General features: G+C 42.3%; 1 protein-coding gene across 1 annotated transcript in view; it reads right to left on the bottom strand.

Annotated features, from left to right (window-relative positions):
• Positions 1-16,367, bottom strand: part of LOC136876145 (protein yellow) — a 175,253-nt gene extending 158,886 nt beyond the window's left edge. Inside the window, exon 1 of the mRNA XM_067149853.2 lies at positions 16,298-16,367. The gene's annotated coding sequence lies outside the window, so the exon portion shown is untranslated. The remainder of the gene's footprint in view (positions 1-16,297) is intronic.
• Positions 16,368-22,104: the final 5,737 nt, after the last annotated feature.

Raw genomic sequence — 22,104 nt, 5'->3', positions numbered from 1 at the left:
TATGTTGTTGTCGTGCGCTTGTCTATTTCACTGATAAACACGTCGTCTACCACCAAACGCTTCGTCGCTCTCAGCACACTACACCATCCGAGTCAAGCCGAGTTGAGGCGAAGCGTACCGATGCACAGTGCACAGAGCCTATGCACCTCGCTCTGCACGCGTGAGAGTTTGGGCGTTTGAGAGGCCCTGCTTGAAACCATAAAGCCGTAAATCTGACCTAAGCCTACCGAGCTCGATAGCTGCAGTCGCTTAAGTGCGGCCAGTATTCAGTATTCGGGAAATAGTAGGTTCGAACCCCACTGTCGGTATCCCTGAAAATGGTTTTCCGTGGTTTCCCACTTTCACACCAGGCAAATGCTGGGGCTGTACCTTAATTAAGGCCACAGCCGCTTCCTTCCCACTCCTAACTCTTTCCTGTCCCATCGTCGCCATAAGACCTATCTGTGTCTGTATCTGTATCTGTAGCAAGAAAATAAAATAAAAAATAAACGACCTGATCCTACCCGGCTCCTGCCCGCAATTAATTGAAGGAAAGAACAAAGGTCAATACGTCGGTAGTTGTCGCAAGAGAAAATCCCTCATAAACCTGTGACTGTAGGGGTTCTGGTGCCAGGTGTCAGGACTAGTTCTATCCGATTTAATACCTTGGGCGTAATGTACTGAAGTTAAATATTTACAATATCCGCGGAAAACCATTCGCGGATGCGGATGAAGGGAGTGCGAATGCGAAGCGGATGTGGATAATACTTTGTATATCCACACAGGGTTTTAGTTATAAGAAAACCGAAAAAACCGATGACAGTGCTAGAATGAGGGGTACATGTCAAGATGAGGAGTAAGGTAGTTTGCCATTGCTTTCCTCGCTGAGCCAGAAAGTGCTATTGCAGCACCTATGAATAGCACCTTTCAAAACATTCAGACGCATTTCTCATGCTCCGAATATCATTGCTAGACAGCGGAATTTTGGGCTCTAACCAGTCGCATTTTAAATGCCTAAAATAAGTCCTTATACCGTTCTACTTAGCAAAAAAAAAAAAACGCCATGACAGATTCATCTCACCTCATACCCGACCCCGTAGAGAAACGTACAAGGGTTGAGCGAACAAACAAACAAACTAAATAACTAGCTTTACATAACAAAGCTTTCTTTTTACTATTTGTTTACGTCGCACCGACACAGATAGGTCTTACGGCGACGATGTGGCAGGAAAGGCCTAGGAGTGGGAAGGAAGTGGCCGTGGCGTTAATTAAGGTACAGCCCCAGCATTTGCCTCGCGTGAAATGGAAAAAAACACGAAAAACCTTCTTCGGGGCTGCCGACAGTGGGATTCGAACCAACTATCTTCCGGATGCAAGCTCACAGCTGCGCGCCCCTACCCGCACGGCCAACTCGCCCCGTAATGAAGCTTTTATTCTGCAAAATGTGGTTCGAGCTATTTCTATACTGGTATATAAAATGCAAAATAGGCACTAAAATTTGTAAACAATGACACTAATACGAGGTACTACATTTACTTAATGAACATTAAAAGGAATTTAACACGTATTTCATACTTTGAACGTGTCGTACACAAATTGAATAGGCCCTACATTGTTTTCTTTACAGCGTTTTAATTTATCACTGTGTCCATAGTTTGCCTCACAATAGATGAGAAGCATTTTATAGGTTTCTATGGAAAATACGGGGCCGATGACCTTGATGTTAGACCCTTTTAAACAACAAGCATCATCATCATGGAAAATATAAGCCGACAAAAGAGCGTTCTACGTCAATAGAAGAACCAAAATAAAGCAAACCACATGGCAATACAGTCCTAATAGGCCTTGCCCTGTCAATTGACTGCTGCTCAGCTTTAGGGCCTGCAGATTACAAGGTTATTCGTGGTCAACGCGACGAATCCTCTCGACTATTATTCTTGGCTTTTCAGACCGGGGCCGCTACCTCACCGTCATATAGCACTTCAGTTATCTCACGTAGCTTGAATGGACCTCGAACCAACCCTCACATCCAGGTAAAAATCCCTGACCTGGCCAGGAATCGAACCCTAGACACAGGCTGGTTACGGCTAGATCGCAGAGCTGGCAGACCACGTCTACATTTGCTGCTATTCTTCTCTACAATTTAGTACTCCCTAACCAGTAGCATACTGTATAATACCCTCAATTACTTGCTCCCAAATTAGCTGCACTTCTCTCTTCCCTAAGTAGGTTAGGGGAATTCAATAATAATAATAATAATAATAATAATAATAATAATAATAATAATAATAATAATAATAATAGTCCGCCTCTGTGGTGTAGTGGTTAGCGTGATTAGCTGCCACTCCCGGAGGCCCGGGTTCGATTCCCGGCTCTGCCACGAAATTTGAAAAGTGGTACGAGGGCTGGAACGGGGTCCACTCAGCCTCGGGAGGTCAACTGAGTAGAGGTGGGTTCGATTCCCACCTCAGCCATCCTGGAAGTGGTTTTCCATGGTTTCCCACTTCTCCTCCAGGCGAATGCCGGGATGGTACTTAACTTAAGGCCACGGCCGCTTCCTTCCCTCTTCCTTGCCTATCCCTTCCAATCTCCCCATCCCTTCACAAGGCCCCTGTTCAACATAGCAGGTGAGGCCGCCTGGGCGAGGTACTGGTCATACTCCCCAGTTGTATCCCCCGACCAAGAGTCTGAAGCTCCAGGACACTGCCCTTGAGGCGGTAGAGGTGGGATCCCTCGCTAAGTCCGCGGGAAAAACCGAACCTGGAGGGTAAACAGATGATGATGATGATGATGATAATAATAATAATAATAATAATAATAATAATAATAATAATAATAATAATGTTATTGGTTTTACGTCCACGAAACTTCTTTTAAGGTTTCCGCAGGCGCCTACATGCAAGAGTTTTGTCCCGGAAGAGTTCTTTAACGTGCCAGAAAATCTGACACGAGGCATACGCATCTAACCACCGTCAAATACCACCGACCTGAGCCTGGATCGAACTCGCGAACTTGAATTCGGAAGGCCAGCGCTCTACCACCTGAGCTACCCAGACTGGCTGGCCGGGAGTTTATTGGCTGCGAACTATACAGTATTCTATTGAGTAACGTAAACAGACTGTACAGTAGCATGGCCTTGGTTCAGCGCTCGCTCACTCTCTTCATATCAGTATGCAGGTCACTGTACGCTGCATCAGCAGCCTATTTGTGTCGGTAATGTTTTTTGCCTATCGTCAACTGTTTGAGATTAAACTATTGTTGTAAAGCTTCATACCCTTTTTGGAAAATTGTCGAGAACTCAGCCCGAAGGCTAGTCTGATCCTCAACTGCGCCGTAATCAGCTGTCATAGATGGGCGATTATGTCTCAAAACTCAAGGGCTAAAATTAGTAGAACATAGTATCAAATTAGCTGCCACCCCCAGAGGCCCGGGTTCCATTTCCGGCTCTGCCACGAAATTTGAAAAGTGGTACATGGACTGGAGCGGGATCCACTCAGCCTCGAAAAGTCAACTCAGTATGGGGGTTTCGATTCCCACCTCATACATCCTCGAAGTGGTTTTCCGTGGTTTCCCCACTTCTCCTCCAGGCAAATGCCTGGATGGTACCTACTTCACGGCCGCTTCCTTCCCTCTTCCTTGTCTATCCCTTCCAATCTCTCCACCCCCCCCCCATTAGGCCACTGTTCACCATAGCAGGTGAAGCCGCCTGGGCGAAGTACTGGTCATTCTCCCAGTTGTATCCCAGACCCAATGTTTTAAGCTCCAAGACACTGCCTTTGAGGTGGTAGAGGTGGTATCCCTCGCTGAGTCCGAGGGAAAAACCAACCCTATAGGGTAAACGGATTAAGAAAGAAAGGATCAAAACTCACAACTACAAACTAGTAGCTAAACTAACATTCTGAGTCTCAAAATGTACGACTCCGAACAGCAGGTGTCTGCGATGACCGCAGGAGGGATGAGGTACGCGGTGACTAACGCTGCCCCTCAACCCATTTTTGTCCGCACACTTTTAGAATAGGATATCTCATGTATTGTTGACAGGAATTATCACCCTACCACAGACCAAATTCTCCAAGTATAACACTGATCTTTACTCGGTTCTTATGCTTGGTGTCATCGAGCAGTGACCGGCTCCATGGCTAAATGGTTAGCACGCTGGCCTTTGGTCACAGGGGTGCCGGGTTCGATTCCCGGCAGGGTCGGGAATTTTAATCATAATTGGTTAATTTCGCTGGCACGAATGTTAGGGTGATAAAACTAATAGGTCATATAAGTTACAAATTGTGAGCCCTAGGTCTATACGAATAGAGTATAGCAGTCATCTTGCATAGTAGCCCTTGCTTCAGTTCTCGAATTTCAGTCCGACGTCGTCTTCATCATCATTTCATCCTCATCACGACGCGCAGGTCGCCTATGGGAGTCAAATCAAAAGACCTGCATCTGGCGAACCGAACATGTCCTCAGATACTTCCGGCAGTAAAAGCCATACGCCATTTCATTTCATCGAGTAGTGCACTTCATGGAATTCAATACTTCGCAAAAGGGTAAACTCAATTGTACTACGGTTACAGATTTTATAAGCAGAGAGAAAACAGTCTAGCGAAACAGTTCGGTTTTGTCATAAGACTCTCATCCGCGTGTGCCGGTACAGTCATAATTGCAAGTGACCAAGCTGGATAGCTGCAGTCGCTTAAATGCGGCCAGTATCCAGTATTCGGGAGATAGTAGGTTCGAACCCCACTGTCGGCAGCCCTGAAAATGGTTTTCCGTGGTTTCCCATTTTCACACCCGGCAAATGCTGGGGCTGTACCTTAATTAAGGCCACGGCCGCTTCCTTCCCACTCCTAGCCCTTTACTGTCCCATCGCCGCCGTAAGACCTATCTGTGTCGGTGCGACGTAAAACAACTAGCAAATAATAATAATAATAATAATAATAATAATAATAATAATTGCAAGTGACAATAGCGTTTTAAGTGAAACAGCTAACAATGGACCTTTTCGCACAATTCCGATTACATTTTGAAATATCTACAGTCGTTATGTGGGTAGGGTGGGCATTTATCCACTCAAAGAAGAAGTACCTCGACTCGCGAGTTTTGAGACTGGCGCAGGTAAAGAAACCTACAGTAAACCTACAGAATTTAGATGCTCGTGAGTTCTGAGATGGCACGAGATGGGATAGGCATTCCTGAAGAGGTAAACATGGGAAATGAAAGGTGGGGTCGTTTCCCGTTGCTTTCCTCCGCCGAGCCAGAAGTGGCTATACATATTAGTTTGCCAAGCCCTCTGAAATTCGTGCACCAAGTGACTCCGATATTTGCACACTATTCATAACAGAGATTGGCTGCATAAAGAACGTTATTAGCATGGCTTATAACTCGGCCACTTTCATATTGTCAAAGCCAAGTTATGGCTGAGACAAGTCCATGAAAGTAACAAATTTGTTTTGACCTATACTAGAAGATGCCAGGGAATACATATTTCGAAATTTACGGAACATACATTGTTTTACTGCGGGTACCGACGCAAAGCATTAGTTAAAAAATCGCACGTTCGTTTTTTATATATGCCCTCGAAATAAAACTATTTAAAATTTAGGAATTTAAGTAAGTAAACTTTTGTTTTGGGTGTTAAGTATCAGACCTAGTTTTTTGTGCCTTCAGGTTCTCTTATAATCTCCCATATCGAAACTTTGGAACTCTGTAGACGTTTTCAGTTACAATGCAGAATAAGAGATCAACAAAATATTATATATTCTAGAAAAGCATGAAATTTGCATGTCCATACTAAGATAATCAAGTAGCTTACCTGTACTATTACACGCTTAGTGTTTGCTTTCACTTAGGATCTATCTTTCTCACACTCGTTACCAAACACCATGGCGCAACAGCCCCGAAGGGCCAGGGCGTACCAAGTGACCGCTGCTTAGCCTTAAGGCCTGCAGATTAAGCGGTGTAGTGTGGTCAGCACGTCGAATCCTCTTGGCCTTTATTCTTGGCTTTCTAGACCGGGGCAGCCATCTCACCGTCAGATAGCTCCTCAAATGTAATCACGTAGGCTGAGTGGACCTCGAACCAGCCCTCAGGATGAGGTAAAATCCCTGACCTGGCCAGGAATCGAACCCGGGACCTTCTAGCCCTTTCCTTTAAACCCCTATTAAGTAACATAAATAGTACGGTAACTTTTTTAACGTGATGAACAGTGTCATAGTGTATTTCTCCATGTGTTTCATTGTGATGTTTTGGCGCTGATCCGAAAATATTTTCTTGTAGGCTGAAAAGGACCGTTCAACAACGCAGCAAATCACCGGTACATATTTTAAAAGATGAAACTAGCTGGATGAAGTATCTTCCGGGGGCTCTTCTTGTTCACCGCTAATAATCTTGCAAACAGACTGGAGTTTGTTAGAAACTCTGACCATGAAAACCACCTACCTCTCCTAGATTCCGAGAAAGGATTAGTGCTGTAGTATGCAGTTGAGGCCAGCGAGCACAGTGGTTGAGGCCCTCGGATCTATTGCATTTACAGACAAACAGATAGAAATCCTAATTTTAGACGAATATTAAAGCCGATTTAAGGAATATGAGAAAAATTCACCAATTACCTTTACTATAGTCTGAAAATTAAACGAGCTGACACATTTGTTTCGTAATAATTACCTAGATGTGTACAAAAATGTTACATTCTTCACATATGTAAAATATGTAATATTACTGAGAATATCCTAAAATATGTAAAATTAAACACAACTATAATCATAATAGAACCACAACTCGCTGACATTTTCAGTTGTCTACAAGCAAAGGAATATGTAATTAGTTACGTAATATTTCGGGCCCTCGTGATGACAGTACTCACGTCCACTGACGTGCTCGTATCCACTGGGATAAACAACACTAGCGCCGCCTCACCCAAGTGCAATTATATTTTGAATAAGTAATCATTTCATCGACCTTTCTCTACAGCTTGACCTATGCTGAAGATTTGGCCTTAATGGCAGTGTGTGCTTGGATCTTGAAATGAAGTGCAGCAAATATGATATTAAAATGAAAATCAGGGTGATGTCAGTAAGGGAGAAGCTGAAGAGGTTAGAAAGCCAGGAAGGAAATACGAAACTGGAACAGGTAGATCATCTGAAGTATTTAACAGAACTGACCAGCCGAACGCCGGCCCCGTGGTGTAGGGGTAGCGTGTCTGCCTTTTACCTGGAGCTCCCTAGTTCTGTTCCCGGCTAGGTCAGAGACTTTTACCTGGATCTGTTGAGGGCTGGTTCGAGATTCATTCAGCAGCAATCTGATGGTCAGATAGGGACCCCGGTCTAGGAAGCTAAAAATAACGGCAGAATGCGCTCGTCGTGCTGACCGTATGACACCTCATAATCTTTACAACTTGCTTTTTGTCGCACCGACTCAGATAGGTCCTATGGCGACGATGGGATCACAAAGGCGAAGGAGTGGGTTGTGTCGTTAATTAAGGTACAGCCCCAGCATTTGACTGGTGTGAAAATGGGAAACCACGGAAAGCCGTCTTCAGGGCTGCCGAAAGTGGGGCTCGAACTCAGTATCTCCCGAATGCAAGCTCACAGCTGCGCGCCCCTAACCGCACGTCCAACTCGCCCGGTACCTCATAATCTGCCGACCTTCGGGCTGAGCAGCGGTCGCTCTTGGTAGGCCATGGCCCTTCGGGGCTGGTGCGCCATGGGGTTTGGTTTTGTTTGGTTTGGTGAATCGAACATGTTCTCGGATACTCCCACACTAACAGCCATACGCTTAAAAAAAAAAGAGATTTATACGAACATTTTGAATTAGGAAGAACGAAACTGGAGCAGTTTGACCGTTTCACAAAGCACACTTCATGGCAGTAAAAGTCAAATAATGGAATTACAGCAGAGTTAACATGTGAACTGGAAGTAGGTTCACCTGTAAGGAGGATGCATCCTTGTACTACAGTATAGTATAGGCCTTCACGACAGGTCTCTAATGAACGGAAAATTATCTACTTAACGGCAGGCCATGGTCACACACACACATATGTTACAGAAGACCTTTACGAGATGGTATTCTGGCCTGAACGGACTAACTACTGGATGTACGAAAAACATTATTTGGTTCTTTTTCCGGGTTGAAACATGTTTCCTGTAGGCCTACATTATGTGCAGTTTGCCGACGTTTCGAATACATTGCAGTATTCTTTGTCAAGGCGACTGAAATACCCCTACTCGATCCGAGGTAATCAGTCTCCCAGTCAGCTAATCAAGTACGTCAGCAAACTTCACATCTAAGTTACCAAAAACTGTTTTCAGCCTTTTTCATTATCACCGTACTATATTTATATTCCGTGTTTCTCTCTCTCTTCAATATTGTGTAGGTTTAGTACTCACGTTATTTAGTGGTGTAGATTTCACATTTCATGTTCCGTAGTCTTAGAATTCACATCTGTTATTCAGTCACTTTTACTATTATACTCTTTACAGTCTTTCGTTTTTATTTTTACTCGGATCTTTCCTAATGTTTTAGTGCGATGTGGTTTGATCCCGACAGTATTAGAGCTTTCGAGACCTAAAGAGCCTTTAATTTCCCCGCCTTTCATGGCTCTTCCCTTTCTTACTGATACCTTTTTTTGTCGACGGTTCCAATCTTCATCCTTCTCCTTTAAGTTATAAATAAAGCCCGGATTTTTATGCAGTAACAGGTTAGATTGCAAATTTATTTGGTTAGTAGGAAGTATCGGCCACCCGCTCTTCCATAATGTAGCAGGAGTAACATAAATGATAGGGGTTCTGATTGGCCGTTCCACTAATGTTTATGCAAACCCCATAGCATAATCGTGAAGGTAGACTATACTTGTTACTCGCTTCAGTAAGTTTGCATTCTATCCTATTACTGCATCAAAATCCGGGCTCTAGTTATAAAATTACTCATCGTCTTTGAGGGTACAGATTTCGCATTCCAGGCCTATAGAGGCTTAAGTTTTCCGGCCTTCCCATAAGCTATTTACAGTGGACCCTCGATATCTCGAATCACCTCGGGAGAAAAAATTTATTTCGAGTTATCAAAATTTCGAAATATAGAGAATGACGTTTATGAGCATATATAGCACATAATTGAATCATATGTACTTGGGCTTATACTGAATACATTATTTTTAAGGGGAGTACGTACTTCCTATGCTGACAATGGTAATTTCTCCATTTTTAGGTACGCTCAGATAAAAGGTCCTACAGATTTGAAACTTTATAGTGTTATTATATGAACTTTGTTCTTTACAGTGCTGTCTTTAGTTTTGGAATTAGATGTATGGTTACTTTTTGAGAATTTTTTCCAAATTTAAAAATGGTAATGAAAAATTTGAGTAATAATATTTTTTCTGATCTCATATATTAAAATATCTAAAACAAACTGGTAGCTTTACAGAGAGACGGTATGGAAGTATCACTGATAATTATTTCAGATTTCTACCTTTTATAGTTTTTTGACTAAGCGTACCTATATAAAGAAAAAAACCAAAAGCGGAGAAAATTAACTTTAAAGTTTAGCTTATATGAATCCTACTTGAGATGTAGTCTAGAATTCTCCTGCTGCATATTCCTCATTCTACTTGTCCTCCAGACTTCTTTTTATTGCTCTCCTTGACTTCATTATCTTTGCTCCGCTATAAATAGCTTTTTATCCTCCATTTCGATCTGACTAACATCAAAACCTTGATACGCACTGAGCGAATCCCACCCTGGTTTGATCCCCAGCTGTTCTAGTACCTTAGTTCTGACTGCATTCCCCATATTAAATGATAAAGCAGCATCATGTACTTCTAATTTTAAGGTTATGTATAAAAAATATTTTTAGGTACACGGCTCCAAATAACACTGTTAAAATACTCGTTTACATTTTGGGTTTTCCCATGGATACATTTCTTCAATAAATTGGGATGGGCAAGATCTGTATAAATGGGCTTAATCAGAAGCATCACTTCTTCAAGAAGTACATGGTGTTTGTAGGTTTCCTTGTCTTTATTATACGTGCACCAAGAACCACGCCAAGCACCTCAGTAACCCAAAATAATAGGCTAACATAAAAACCTTGAAGGAAATCCAACATTGCTATAACTTGAAGTTGGATTAAAGAGATTATCTGTAAAAATATGAAGTTGGATTAAACGTACTCAGATCCTAATATTATCTGTACATCATACGATATAATTATGTCTTGGAAAACTTTACGTTAGTTTATTCTCTTTTTCTGTCTATTCTTGGACATGTTTCGGTACTGATGCCGTTTGTGCTATTTTGGATATTTCTGTTGCTGTGGGCAACATTTCTTCATAAGATTTCGACTGATGAGAAGCCCCAACATAGTCTATGCGGTTCACTAATGTACTTGCATTTCCTAGAACGTTATCAAAGTTATCAGCCTGCAGTCAGAGGAGAGCGTGGCATTTGTAAATGGGAGGGGCCATGGAATATCCAAATTATGGGCACTTTTAACGCGATTTCGCAGAAATAATAAACGGTGCTCTATTGTACACATATCAAAGAATACTAAAATACATTAAAATGAAATTATCAAATTTTTGCCAAAATTGAGGTACGTACTCTCCTTAACAGTATTTAAAAATGCTTTATTTAAAATCACTTTATTGATAACCCTTATTATAGTAACTTTTAGAAGACAGGATACAGTACATAGAGTAGTGAAATAAGAAACATACCTCCGTTAACATTTTTGGAAAATAATCCGCTAGTATCTTCTGTTTGTTACTGTTAACCTTTCCTCCCTTCACGTTGGAACTTGTCGTCAATACCACGCGGCCGAAATTCGTAAATAGAGCTTGTTATCCGCGACTCCGGTGGGTTGCTTTCGGCGTTCACGCCCGAGAAACAGCGAGGCTATGCCGATTTTCTGATCATTAGAAGTTTTAGTTTTTCGATTCCCGTCATGAGCTCCCATCATCACTGTAAACCTTTCTTTACTTGTTAACTGTCCCTCACAAACCACAAATGCCGTATTGCACAGTTAATGTTGCACAAAATTCGAGTTACAGAGTATTTTGTGCTTCAAGGGAGGAAATGTTTGCTTCGAGAAATCGAGAAATTCGTGTAACTGAATTTCGAGTAATGGAGGTTCGAGATATCGAAGTTCGACTGTATTTAGTACCCGATGCGAAGATCATCTACACAAATGTATTGTAAGACTCACATTTACTCGCGGGCCACTCAAATTTAACCGCTTTAATCCATGAAATGAAATGTCGTATGGCTTTTAGTACCGGGATATCCCAGGACGGGTTCGGCTCGCCAGGTGCAGGTCTTTCTATTTGACCCCCGTAGGCGACCTGCGCGTCGTGATGAGGATAAAATGATGATGAAGACAACACATACACCCAGCCCCCATGCCGTAGGAATTAACCAATTAAGGTTAAAATCCCCGACCCGGCCGGGAATCGAACCCGGGACCCTCTGCACCGAAGGTCAGTACGCTGACCGTTCAACCAACGAGTCGGACGCTTTAATCCATAACGTCCAAAGACATGAATGTCATTACTCAGTACCACTCATTACAGTTCAGCAAACTCGTTGAGACTCGTTCATGAGAGCTGGGTGTTTCGTTCAATATTTCGAAGTCTACACTTGTTCAGAGCTTCGTGCTCGAACACTCTGGTAATGAATGTGTGAAAGAACCAGACTCGAGAAGACGCTCAACATCACTGAACAAATGAGTCGACCGAACATTACTGTACATTCTACGCAGAATCAAGCAGCTAGGCAACTCGGAAGTTCACAATGCGCACTCGCTGATACGCTGTTCCCACATGCATTGGTCCTCGACGCATCTTTATTCTTGTTAGCGCCGTCATTGCGTATAACATTCGCAATGCAGGCACGTGAAGCAGTAACAAGGCAACAACTTGCAGTTAGATCAACCACTGAGTGATTGAAGAACTGAAGTGACTGGTATACCGAGCCTGATATCCGTGGCATAGCACACTTTCCTGCGACCATTCGTGAAAAATATACCGCGGCCCTCTGATCCCAATATAACTTAAATAAGGTAGAACTGTAACCGGCTAGAAACATATGATTTCACGAAATCATTAATAACACAAGGCACACACTTAAATACATGAAATATAATAATAATAATAATAATAATAATAATAATAATAATAATAATTCTGTACATATAAAATTTTGTGTGGCTATTTCTAGCCGCGTGTAGCCTCCGATGAGGGTGGGCGTCATCTGCTATGTGTAGGTAACTGCGTGTTATTGTGGTGGAGAATAGTGTTATGTGTGGTGTGTGAGTTGCAGGTATGTTGGGGTAGCACAAACACCCAGCCCCTGAGCCACTGAAGGTTAACCAATTAACCAATGAAGGTTAAAATGCCCGACCCGGCCGGGAATCGAACCTGGGACCCTCGGAACTGAAGGCCAGTACGCTGACCATTCAGCCAACGAGTCGGTCATAATAATTCTGTAATAACGTGATATAATTACTTGGCATACAAAAGAGCAGACTTACGGTTTTCACGCTGGTTGTTGAAGCCCGTTTCTCTTCTTTATTTCAACAGGCGAATTCGTCCACAAGCCTCTACGGTTAATTTTCCCGCTCTGTCCACTTCAGTGCTAATCATACTCATAGCAGACAATCGTTCCTTTATCGTTCAGCAACGTGCATGGTTGTTAATAAGTTAAAATTTTTAAGAAGAACTTTATGCCGTAACCGCTGTCATCGAAAAGGTTACGGATAATTTCAGCGCCACCGAAATATCTGGAGCACTCGATATAATCATGTGATTCTTGGTTGTTATTTCACTGAGGCACTTCGCAGAAGGGATATTTCTTTCTTTTTATTCTATTTTTACAATTTGCTGTACGTCGCACCGACACAGGTAGGTCTTAAGGCGACGATAGGATAGGAAAGGGTTGAAAGTGGAAAGAAAGCGGTCGTGACCTTAATTAGGGTACAGCCTCAGCATTTCTTCTTGAGTATTCAATCCATGAATTGGTCTGCGGTAGCTCTCCAGTCGGCTCTATTCATAGCTTTCCTTTTCATCTCTTCACAGCTTCTGCATCCTACATCAGACATGATTTGCTGTACATATTGTAGACGGGGTCCTCCTCGACATCTTTTGCCTTCAACCATCCCCTCCAATACCATTTCCAACACGCAATTTTGTCTAAAAATATGTCTTATCAGTCTAATCCTCCTCCTCTTTATACTTTTTCGTAAGGAATAATTTCCTTCCACCTTCTTAAACATTTCAGCATTCGTTATTCTTTTTCTGTTCAGCTAATTTTTAGCATTCTCCTATAACACCATTGCTCAAAACAATTTAACCTCCTTTATTCTTCTTTCCCAATTGTCCACGTTTCGCAATCATAAAAGGCAATGCTCCAAACATACGCTTTCAATCATCTTTTTTTTTTGCGTTAAGATTAATGGAATTTGTAGTGAATAAAACTTTATTTTTGCGAAATGCTAATTTGGCTTGTAAAATTTTACTTTCCAGTGTATTGTTGCCCACCAATATTTTCATAGTTGAGTCTGCCTTTTTTTTTTCATCGCAGACCATAACTTTCGTTGTCTTACTTATTTTCATGTTGCATTCATTACCTATGATTTCCTGCAATTTTACTATTATTTGTTCGAGATGTTGTTCACTGTCTGCAACTATGGCAATGCCATCTGTAAATCTAATCATATTTATTTGTTCCCCCTGTAACCTTATTCCTATATTCAAATCCTCTCGTACCTTATTTAATGCATCCTGGATGTAGGCATTAAAAAGCATGGGAGACAAAGCTCAACCTTGTCTAACTCCTTTCCTTATTTTTGCTTCCTTTTTTTCATTTCCAATTTCTATTACTGCAATTTCATTTTTGTACAGATTCCAAATTATTCTTCTATCTTGATACGGGACTCCCATGTTTTTAAGAATTTCAAACAATTTTATCCAGTGCACATTATCAAAAGCCTTTTCAATATCCACAAAGCATAAATAAGTTCTTTTGTCTTTTTCTAACCTTTTTTTCAGGTATAAGTCTCAATGCCAGTATAGCTTCTCTTGTACCCTTACCTTTAACAAACCCAAACTGCTCTTCAGTCAGATACTCTTCAAATTGCTTTTCAGTTCGTCTTAATATTATGTTAGTGACAATTTTCGATGCATGAACGACTAAACTGATAGTACGATGTTGTTCACACTGTTTTTCTGCCATTTTCTTTGGTATAGGGATCATGACACTTTTTTCAAAATCAGCAGGTAGTTTTCCTTCCATGTAGATGTTTTGTACAAGTTTAAGCAATCTCTCCTTCATAAGACCCAAATCGCACAGCCACTCGCTCGGTAAATATCTTTCTTGAGAACGTTCTGAATCGTCAACAACTGATGAGGTAAGTCGTTAGGCAGGCCATCTGGATATTCTTCCGAAAGACAAACTGCCCGCCGAGGGTGACACTCATTAGTGGAAAAGAGCGGAGCGCGAGTTACTGTGTTACGTCAGCCTTATAAGAGCTGAACTCGAGACTCCGAATCAGCAACGTGATTAAATAACTCATTTAAAAGTACATTTACTTGAAATGCATTTAGCATACGACTCCTTAGATGAATAGTCAGCGTTCCGGCTTTCGGTTCAGAAGGTCCCGGGTCGATTCCCGGTCAGGCCGGAGATTTTAATCGCTCGGAGACTGGATATTTGTGTTTGTCAAGATTTTCCTCTTCATATTCACACAACACACTACCAACCACCACAGAAACACGCAATAGTGATTACATCCCTCCATGTTGGGTTGGCGACAGGAAGGGCATCCGGCCAAAAAACAGGGTCAAATCCACATGTGCCACACAGTTCACACCCGCGACCCCCTTAAATGTGAGAAAAGCGTTGATAGAAAAAAATACACGAAAAAGAAGATCGTTATCTGAGGCCTACGTGTCCATTTCCGTTAATGCACCAGATCAATTTGGGGCCCTGATGGCCAGAGGCGAGGTTTGGGCGGGGGAGAGTGGCTGCTATGCAACTGCCTGTTATCAAATTTTGAGCTCGGGTTGACGCACAGGGCTAAGTGTTCAAATATCGCTCACTTTGACTGAGCAGCAATGAGTCGGATATGAGCCTCTCTCTCTCTCTCTTCGTTATAGTAGCAGGCTCGTTATCTGTTTAAATTGCTGAATACTAGAAGTGGAGAGGTATCAGATTCGCTCATCTCACGCCTCTACTACCCATACCTCAGCAACGTTCATGTTGTCATAGGCATAAATGAGACTGAGACTTCAGCGGAAGCTAAATTTTGCTTTCACCTGTGCCATGATAAGGCTAATTATTATTATTATTATTATCATATTATTATTATTATTATCATTCCGCCTGTGTGGGGTAGTGGTTAGCGTGATTAGATGCCCTCCCCCCCGAGACCCGGGTTCGATTCCCGGCTCTGTCACGCAATTTGAAAAGTGGTCTACTCAGCCTAGGAAGGTCAACTGAGTAGAGGTGGGTTCGATTCCCACCTCCTCCATCCTCGAAGTGGTTTTTCCGTCGTTTCCCACTTCTCTTCCAGGGAAATGCCGGGATGGTAACTAACTTTGGGCCATGGCCGCTTCCTTTCCTCTTTCTTGTCTATCCCTTCCAATCACACCCCCCCCCCCCCAAGCCACTGTTCAGCATTTCAGGTGAGACCGTCTGAGCGAGGTAGTGGCCCTCATTCCCAGTTGTATACCCCGACCCAACGTCTCACGTTCCAGGACACTGCCCTTGAGGATGTAGAGGTGGGATCCTCCGCTATGTCCGATGGAAGAAACCAACGCTGGTGGGGAAACGAATTAAGAGAGAAAAAACAATTTTAAAAAACTCCTTTCTGCCTTCTCTATCGCTCAAATCTTCCGGTGTGAAAAGCTATGGAGTAGGAAACACAGCACGCAAGTCTGTAACACTGATGTTCAGTACATGACAGACGATGTTAACTATTATTCAAAATGCAAATGTCCGAAGTAATCAATATTACATGGAGTACCAGGCACTGTTTTGGAGAAATAATAATAATAATAATAATAATAATAATAATAATAATAATAATAATAATAATATTACGTCCCACTGATGGTTTTCGGAGACGCCGAGGTGCCGGAGTTTTGCCACGTATGAGTTATTTTACGTGCCAATAAATCTACCGACACGAGGCTGACGTATTTGAGCCCTTTCAAATACCACCTGCCAAGTAGGAGCCAGAAGGCCAGGGTCTCAACCGTCTGAGCCATTGAGCTCGGCGAAGAAGGAATAGTTTGTATACAAGACAATAAAAGAGAGAGTAGGTTTCGACTTACCTGTCGCGTGTGATAGAGCTGTGCTCTGAGGTGTTACGGTAGTTCTACGCTCCGCGGCGGTGCACTGCTGTCAAACCACTGAGGAGAGACTTCACGCGTAGTGCTTTTGTAGAGCCTGGGGGACGATCGGCAGTGGCGAGGAGTGGGGGGGACAGTGGTACCGACAGAAGAGCGAACCACGTGATGATCGAGTCATCATCCTGGTTCATATGGATTTGTCAATAATAATAGACATTACAAGAAGACCCATCCCAGGAAATAACTCTAATTTCTCCGTAAAACACCTGGTTACGTTTACTATGGCTTTTCCCATTTCAAATCGTTAGAAAAATATTGGTTCATTCTTTCTCATTGAAGCGAGCGTGCTGAAATAATATAATTGTTTACACAATTATTGATAATGAACTGGGCTGTGTCGGGGTCACGCCCACAAGTTGTGATGTAGAAGACGTAAAAACTGTCGAAATACGGTATCTAGTCAGTATGAGTTAAACATTTTATTTAAAATTTATTATATCTTAAAGACCATGAGTTCGAAATCATTTTCCACGACTGGAGCAGAAGATGTGAATTTAAGTCATCGTACCCCTGGAGGCTCGGGATCGATTCCCAGCTTTGTCACGCAATTTGAAAAGTGGTACGAGGGCTGGAACTGGGTCCACTCAACCTCGGGAGGTCAACTGAGTAGGACGGCGTTCGATTCCCTCCTGAGCCATCCTCGAAGTGGTTTCTCACTTCTCCTTCGGGCAACCTAAGGCCACGGCTGATTCCTTCCCTCTTCCTTGACTATCCTTTCCAATCTTCCCATTGCTCTACAAGGCCCCTGTTCAGCGCAGCAGGTGAGGCCGCCTTGCGAGGTACTGGTCCACCTCCCAAGTTTCATCCTCCCGACCCAAAGTCTCACGCTACAGGACACTGCCCTTGAGGCTGTAGAGGTGGGATCCTTCGCTGAGTCCGACGGAAAAACGAACCCTGGAGGGTAAACGAATTAAGAAAGAAAAATGAAAGAATCAGCCATAAGACATAGCCTGCACGGTTGCTAGGTATCATTGTCTGACCATCCATCCATACTTTACATCACTGCCTGCACGGTTGATAGGTATCATTGACTGACCTTCCATCCATACTTTACATCACTGCCTGCACGTTTGCAAGGTATCATTGTCTGACCATCCATCCATACTTTACATCACTGCCTGCACGGTTGCTAGGTATCATTGTCTGACCTTCCATCCATACTTTACATCACTGTCTGTACGGTTGCTAGGTATCATTGTCTGACCTTCCATCCATACTTTACATCACTGTCTGTACGGTTGCTAGGTATCATTGTCTGACTTCCATCCATACTTTACATCACTGTCTGTACGGTTGCTAGGTATCATTGTCTGACCATCCATCCATACTTTACATCACTGCCTGCACGGTTGCTATGGTTACACATTTTGTCGCGTCACGTTACACAAATTTTCGGATGACCCCCAAGCCATAAGACATGTCAAAGAGAAACTCAAAGTGGGCTGTGTCGGGCTCAAGGCCAGCAATCTGGACGCAGAATACTTACCTAGTGATAGATATTGGCGAAATGCAGTAGTATAGTAAAACCTGTCCGCAGCGGAAACCCAAGGGACCGAGAACTTTTCCGCTGTATGCAGGACCCCGTTTCACAAAGGTGGTTGAAAAATAAAATAAAAATCATAAGGGCATACCTCCGTTAGTTCATCCAGCAGTAGATTTATATGTTTTTGTGCGGTAGTATATACAGTAATGACACTAATCACTTGTATACACTAGTTCACCAGCACTAACACAATTCTGTCTTTGCTTAGAAATTCCTCACCGTGCACAGTAGTAACCTCCAGTATACAGGTGAAGCGAAATTCGTGCACTCGGGCGTCGCAGCGCGACTCCTCACATGCCAGCAATAAAAAAAATGTATCTCACAAAAGTTCGTCCTGCGAGTATATCCGGGAGAAAAAGGTCGTTGAAGAGTGGCAATCTGGCAACACTGCAACCACATATAGGGTAACTACCTCTGTCAGCACAAATTATTCGTGCTGTACAGTTGGAGCAGTGGATATAGTTTTGAGTTAGCGTGCAGGAGGTCGAGAGGTCGATTCTGGGTTGATGGGTATGTTTTTTTATTTCGTAAATGTAGTCCAGATGGTATGGTTTCTGGCATCTTAATCGTCAACAGCGATTGCAGCGGGTCCTCTAGAAACCATTTGCACTTACATACTACGATCCTAGAAATGGACGAACAATCGTTTTCATTGGTCAGCTTTGAAAGACGCCCTGTCCACGTCGTGGGCGTGAATTTATTCACACCACGTCCTCTACTACATGCGTTACAACGGGTTCAGCGTTACTAAATTTTGTAAATGTAGGACCCTTGTGACCTAAGAAACGGTGTCCTATTGTATTAAAATATGTAATGTCCAATGGAAATTAGCAAATAAAGAAAGCGCCTCAACCCAGGATCGAACCCTCGACCTCATGCATGCTAGCCCAAAAACCCTATCTACTGCACCAATTGTACAGCTCGACTAAGATGTACTGACAGAGGTAGTTACTCTACATGTGGTTACAGTGTTGCCAGATTGCCACTATTCAACGTTCTTTTTCTGCTGGATATACTCGCAGGACGATCTTTTCTCAGATACATTTTTTTATTGCTGGCATGTGAGGAGTCGCGCTGCGACGCCCGAGTGCGCGAATTTCGCTTCACTCTGTATACACTTACTTAATACACATTTTATACACATAACACTAATAGTAATACTGTACATTAATGTAATATACTGCTTCCAGTAATACAGAATTTATTGTATGCTGGACATATCATTCGTAACACAGCTCTCAATTAAAATGCGGGCACAGCAAATAATGTCGATCAATTCTGATTCATTTTTCGCTAGCGAAAAAGCCTGAATGTACTTTACATCTGATAGGGAATGTCGGTGGGACTGCACTTTACAAATCCATCTTCTTCTTCGTGTTCGTTCTGGTCTTCATCGCCATCAATTTCTGTTTTCTTTTCTTGGAGGTGACGGGTGACGAACTTTTCGATGTTTTCTAACGCCGCGTTTGTCTCAACTGCTAGATCACTGGCTACGTAATCTTCTGCATTGATAATTGCATTGTTCGAGAATATGTTAGAGCACATCAGTATTTTCATTTATTATGATTTCTTCGTCAAGGTGTGAGACAAACTTGCCTTTGTGAAAGCATTGACGTACCATATTTGGCGACACTCCTTTCACTGCTTCGGCGATCAAAATTACAGCATCGAACACAGAGACAGACATTTCCTGACCGAATGCTATCTCTCCCATCTTAGATCCACTCGGAATGCATATGTACTGAAAAGGATTACGAAGGAGGTTTATATATTTTTCCGTTGTATGTTTGGTCATAGATAGCGTAGGTGTCGCTGAAAAGGCATACTAGGGAGATGAGGAATTATGTAGTTTCTCGTTGCTTTCCTCACCGAGCCAGAAGTTGCTATTACATATCAGTCTGCCAAGCACACTGAAATGCATGCACCAACCGACCCGATGAGCGATATTTTCACACCAGTCATAACAGGGATTGACTGCATAAGGAATGGTAGTACTAGCATCGCTCATGCCTCGGTCACTTTCATATTGGCAAAGCCAAGGATGAGACTGAGGCAGGTCCATGATAGTAACAAATTCATTCTAACCCATACCAGAAGTCGTAGTGCACTGTAAACACTACATCCCGCCAGCAAAGGCATATTTTTGTCTCTATAGTAGTCAAATTTCCTTCCGTTTCCGCGCCAGAAGGTTCCGCTAAAAACAGGTAGGCCTAAATCTACACGAATATTAAACCATAATTCATGGGACCTGAAAATTTTTCCAATATGGACAGATTTTAGGTTCATAAAGGTTCCACCAGGCGAGTTGGCCATGCAGTTAGGGGCGTGCAGCTGTGAGTTTTTATCCGGGAGATAGTGGGTTCGAATCCCACTGTCGGCAGCCCTGAAGATGCTTTTCCGTGGTTTTCCATTTTCACACCAGGACAATGCTTGGGCTGTACCTTAATTGAGGCCACGGCCACTTCCTTCCGACTCCTAGGCCTTTCCTATTCCATCGTCGCCATAAGACCTATCTGTGTCGGCACGACGCAAAGCCACTAGCATAAAGGTTCCGGTAAAGGTAGGTTTTACTGTATCTAGTCGGTATGAGTTTGACATGCCTTGAAGGAAATGAGTTCCAAATCATTTTCCACCTCTGGAGCAGTAGATGTGCACGGCTCCAGTAGCGCGGAGTTCACCTCAACACGCTCGGCCGCCTTACATTTGAGACGCACCTAATCAGCCTTATAACGCTCCACATTGCTGATTTTCGACATTTTTGGAATTCTGACAAGCCATCCTATCCTCTCGCCTGCGATTTCGATCATTTTGAAGCTGTATTTCGTGACATTTTGTGAAAGAAAGACATTTTCCCTACTTCCTCCCATGACAGATTTCTGAAATCTTTATTCTTTGCCATATAATTGTAGAACTCAGCGCGATCAATCAAATGACACCTCATATGACACGTTACCACGTCGGAGTCTAGAGCTACACTAATTGTCAGCTGATCAGCATGGAGACTTTAGAATCCTAATATGGCGCTATTGCATCACTGTATGACGTCACATCCACGTCAGACTCTTATTGCTAGATACTGTGGTCCTTCCTATTCAAAGACTTTAATATTACTTATCTAGACTTACAGAGCGCGCTGATGCTATGCGGAATATTGAACACTTTCGCGCATCGCCATGTTGCGGGCGCTTCAGCTTCGAATGCATGGCTAGCACGTGGTAATGCTTACAGAACCTTGCATGTTTTCGATTTGAATCATGTCTGTTAGTGGATTTGTTTTAGTATTATATGTGACGGAGGGATAATATATTGTCAAATATTTTCAAGGAATGTGGGAGCTGATGCATTACGGTAGTTAAATTGATCGGCAATATTAGGCCTAAAGTTAGGCCTTACTTGTGGAATGGAAAGATATTCACGAGAGTGAATTCGTGTGCAGCCTTCATTTGTACAGACTGCTATCAGAAGGGAACTGATATTTCTTTTCACATGCGAGTAGGAATTGAACTGTTAAAAATAACTTTCATTTACCATAATCGAGAGCTAAACAGGTTATAGTATGACTGATTCAGAGAACGCATGGACATGAAATTTAGAATATTTAGGCTTCTTTTTCTTGTTTTCCTTTTTCCAATTCATCGGGGATAATTGTTTAGAACTAAACAGCTGTTTTAAAAATGACTACATATATTTCATACAAACTGTGTAGCGGTATTACAAATTTGATAAACCTGAGCCTAAATTCCGTAACATATAATTGATACAACTTGATAAAACCTTTTAATGTTAGGGTAAGGTATTGCTTCAAATGATCAATTATCTGAAAAATTATTTAATAGTATCGTATGTCTTAATTTCTCCAATTTTCCCCACTTGCTTTATAATAAAAGAATACAATTGTTAATACGCTATTCCAGAAAAATCCGACAATATAAAGTCTAAATAAAATTCATTACAATCTTGTCAATCCTAGTCTGCATTAGAAAACGCTACTCAAATTAACTGTTTACTATGATATTAATCTTTTTGTTTGCAAGTGCTTTACTTTCAGTTTCATTTTATTTTCTTTCTGGTTTAAATCACGGTGCTCATATTAGGGAAATATTAGAACGGACTTTCAACTTTTATGTGCTCAGATAATGTTAATTCAGAATGAGTTTGTAAAAGCAGTAATATTTAAGAAGATAAT

Source organism: Anabrus simplex, chromosome 6 (genome assembly GCF_040414725.1).
Source record: "Anabrus simplex isolate iqAnaSimp1 chromosome 6, ASM4041472v1, whole genome shotgun sequence".
NCBI classification, from domain to species: Eukaryota; Metazoa; Arthropoda; class Insecta; order Orthoptera; family Tettigoniidae; genus Anabrus; species Anabrus simplex.
This window is presented reverse-complemented; position numbering and strand designations above follow the sequence as displayed.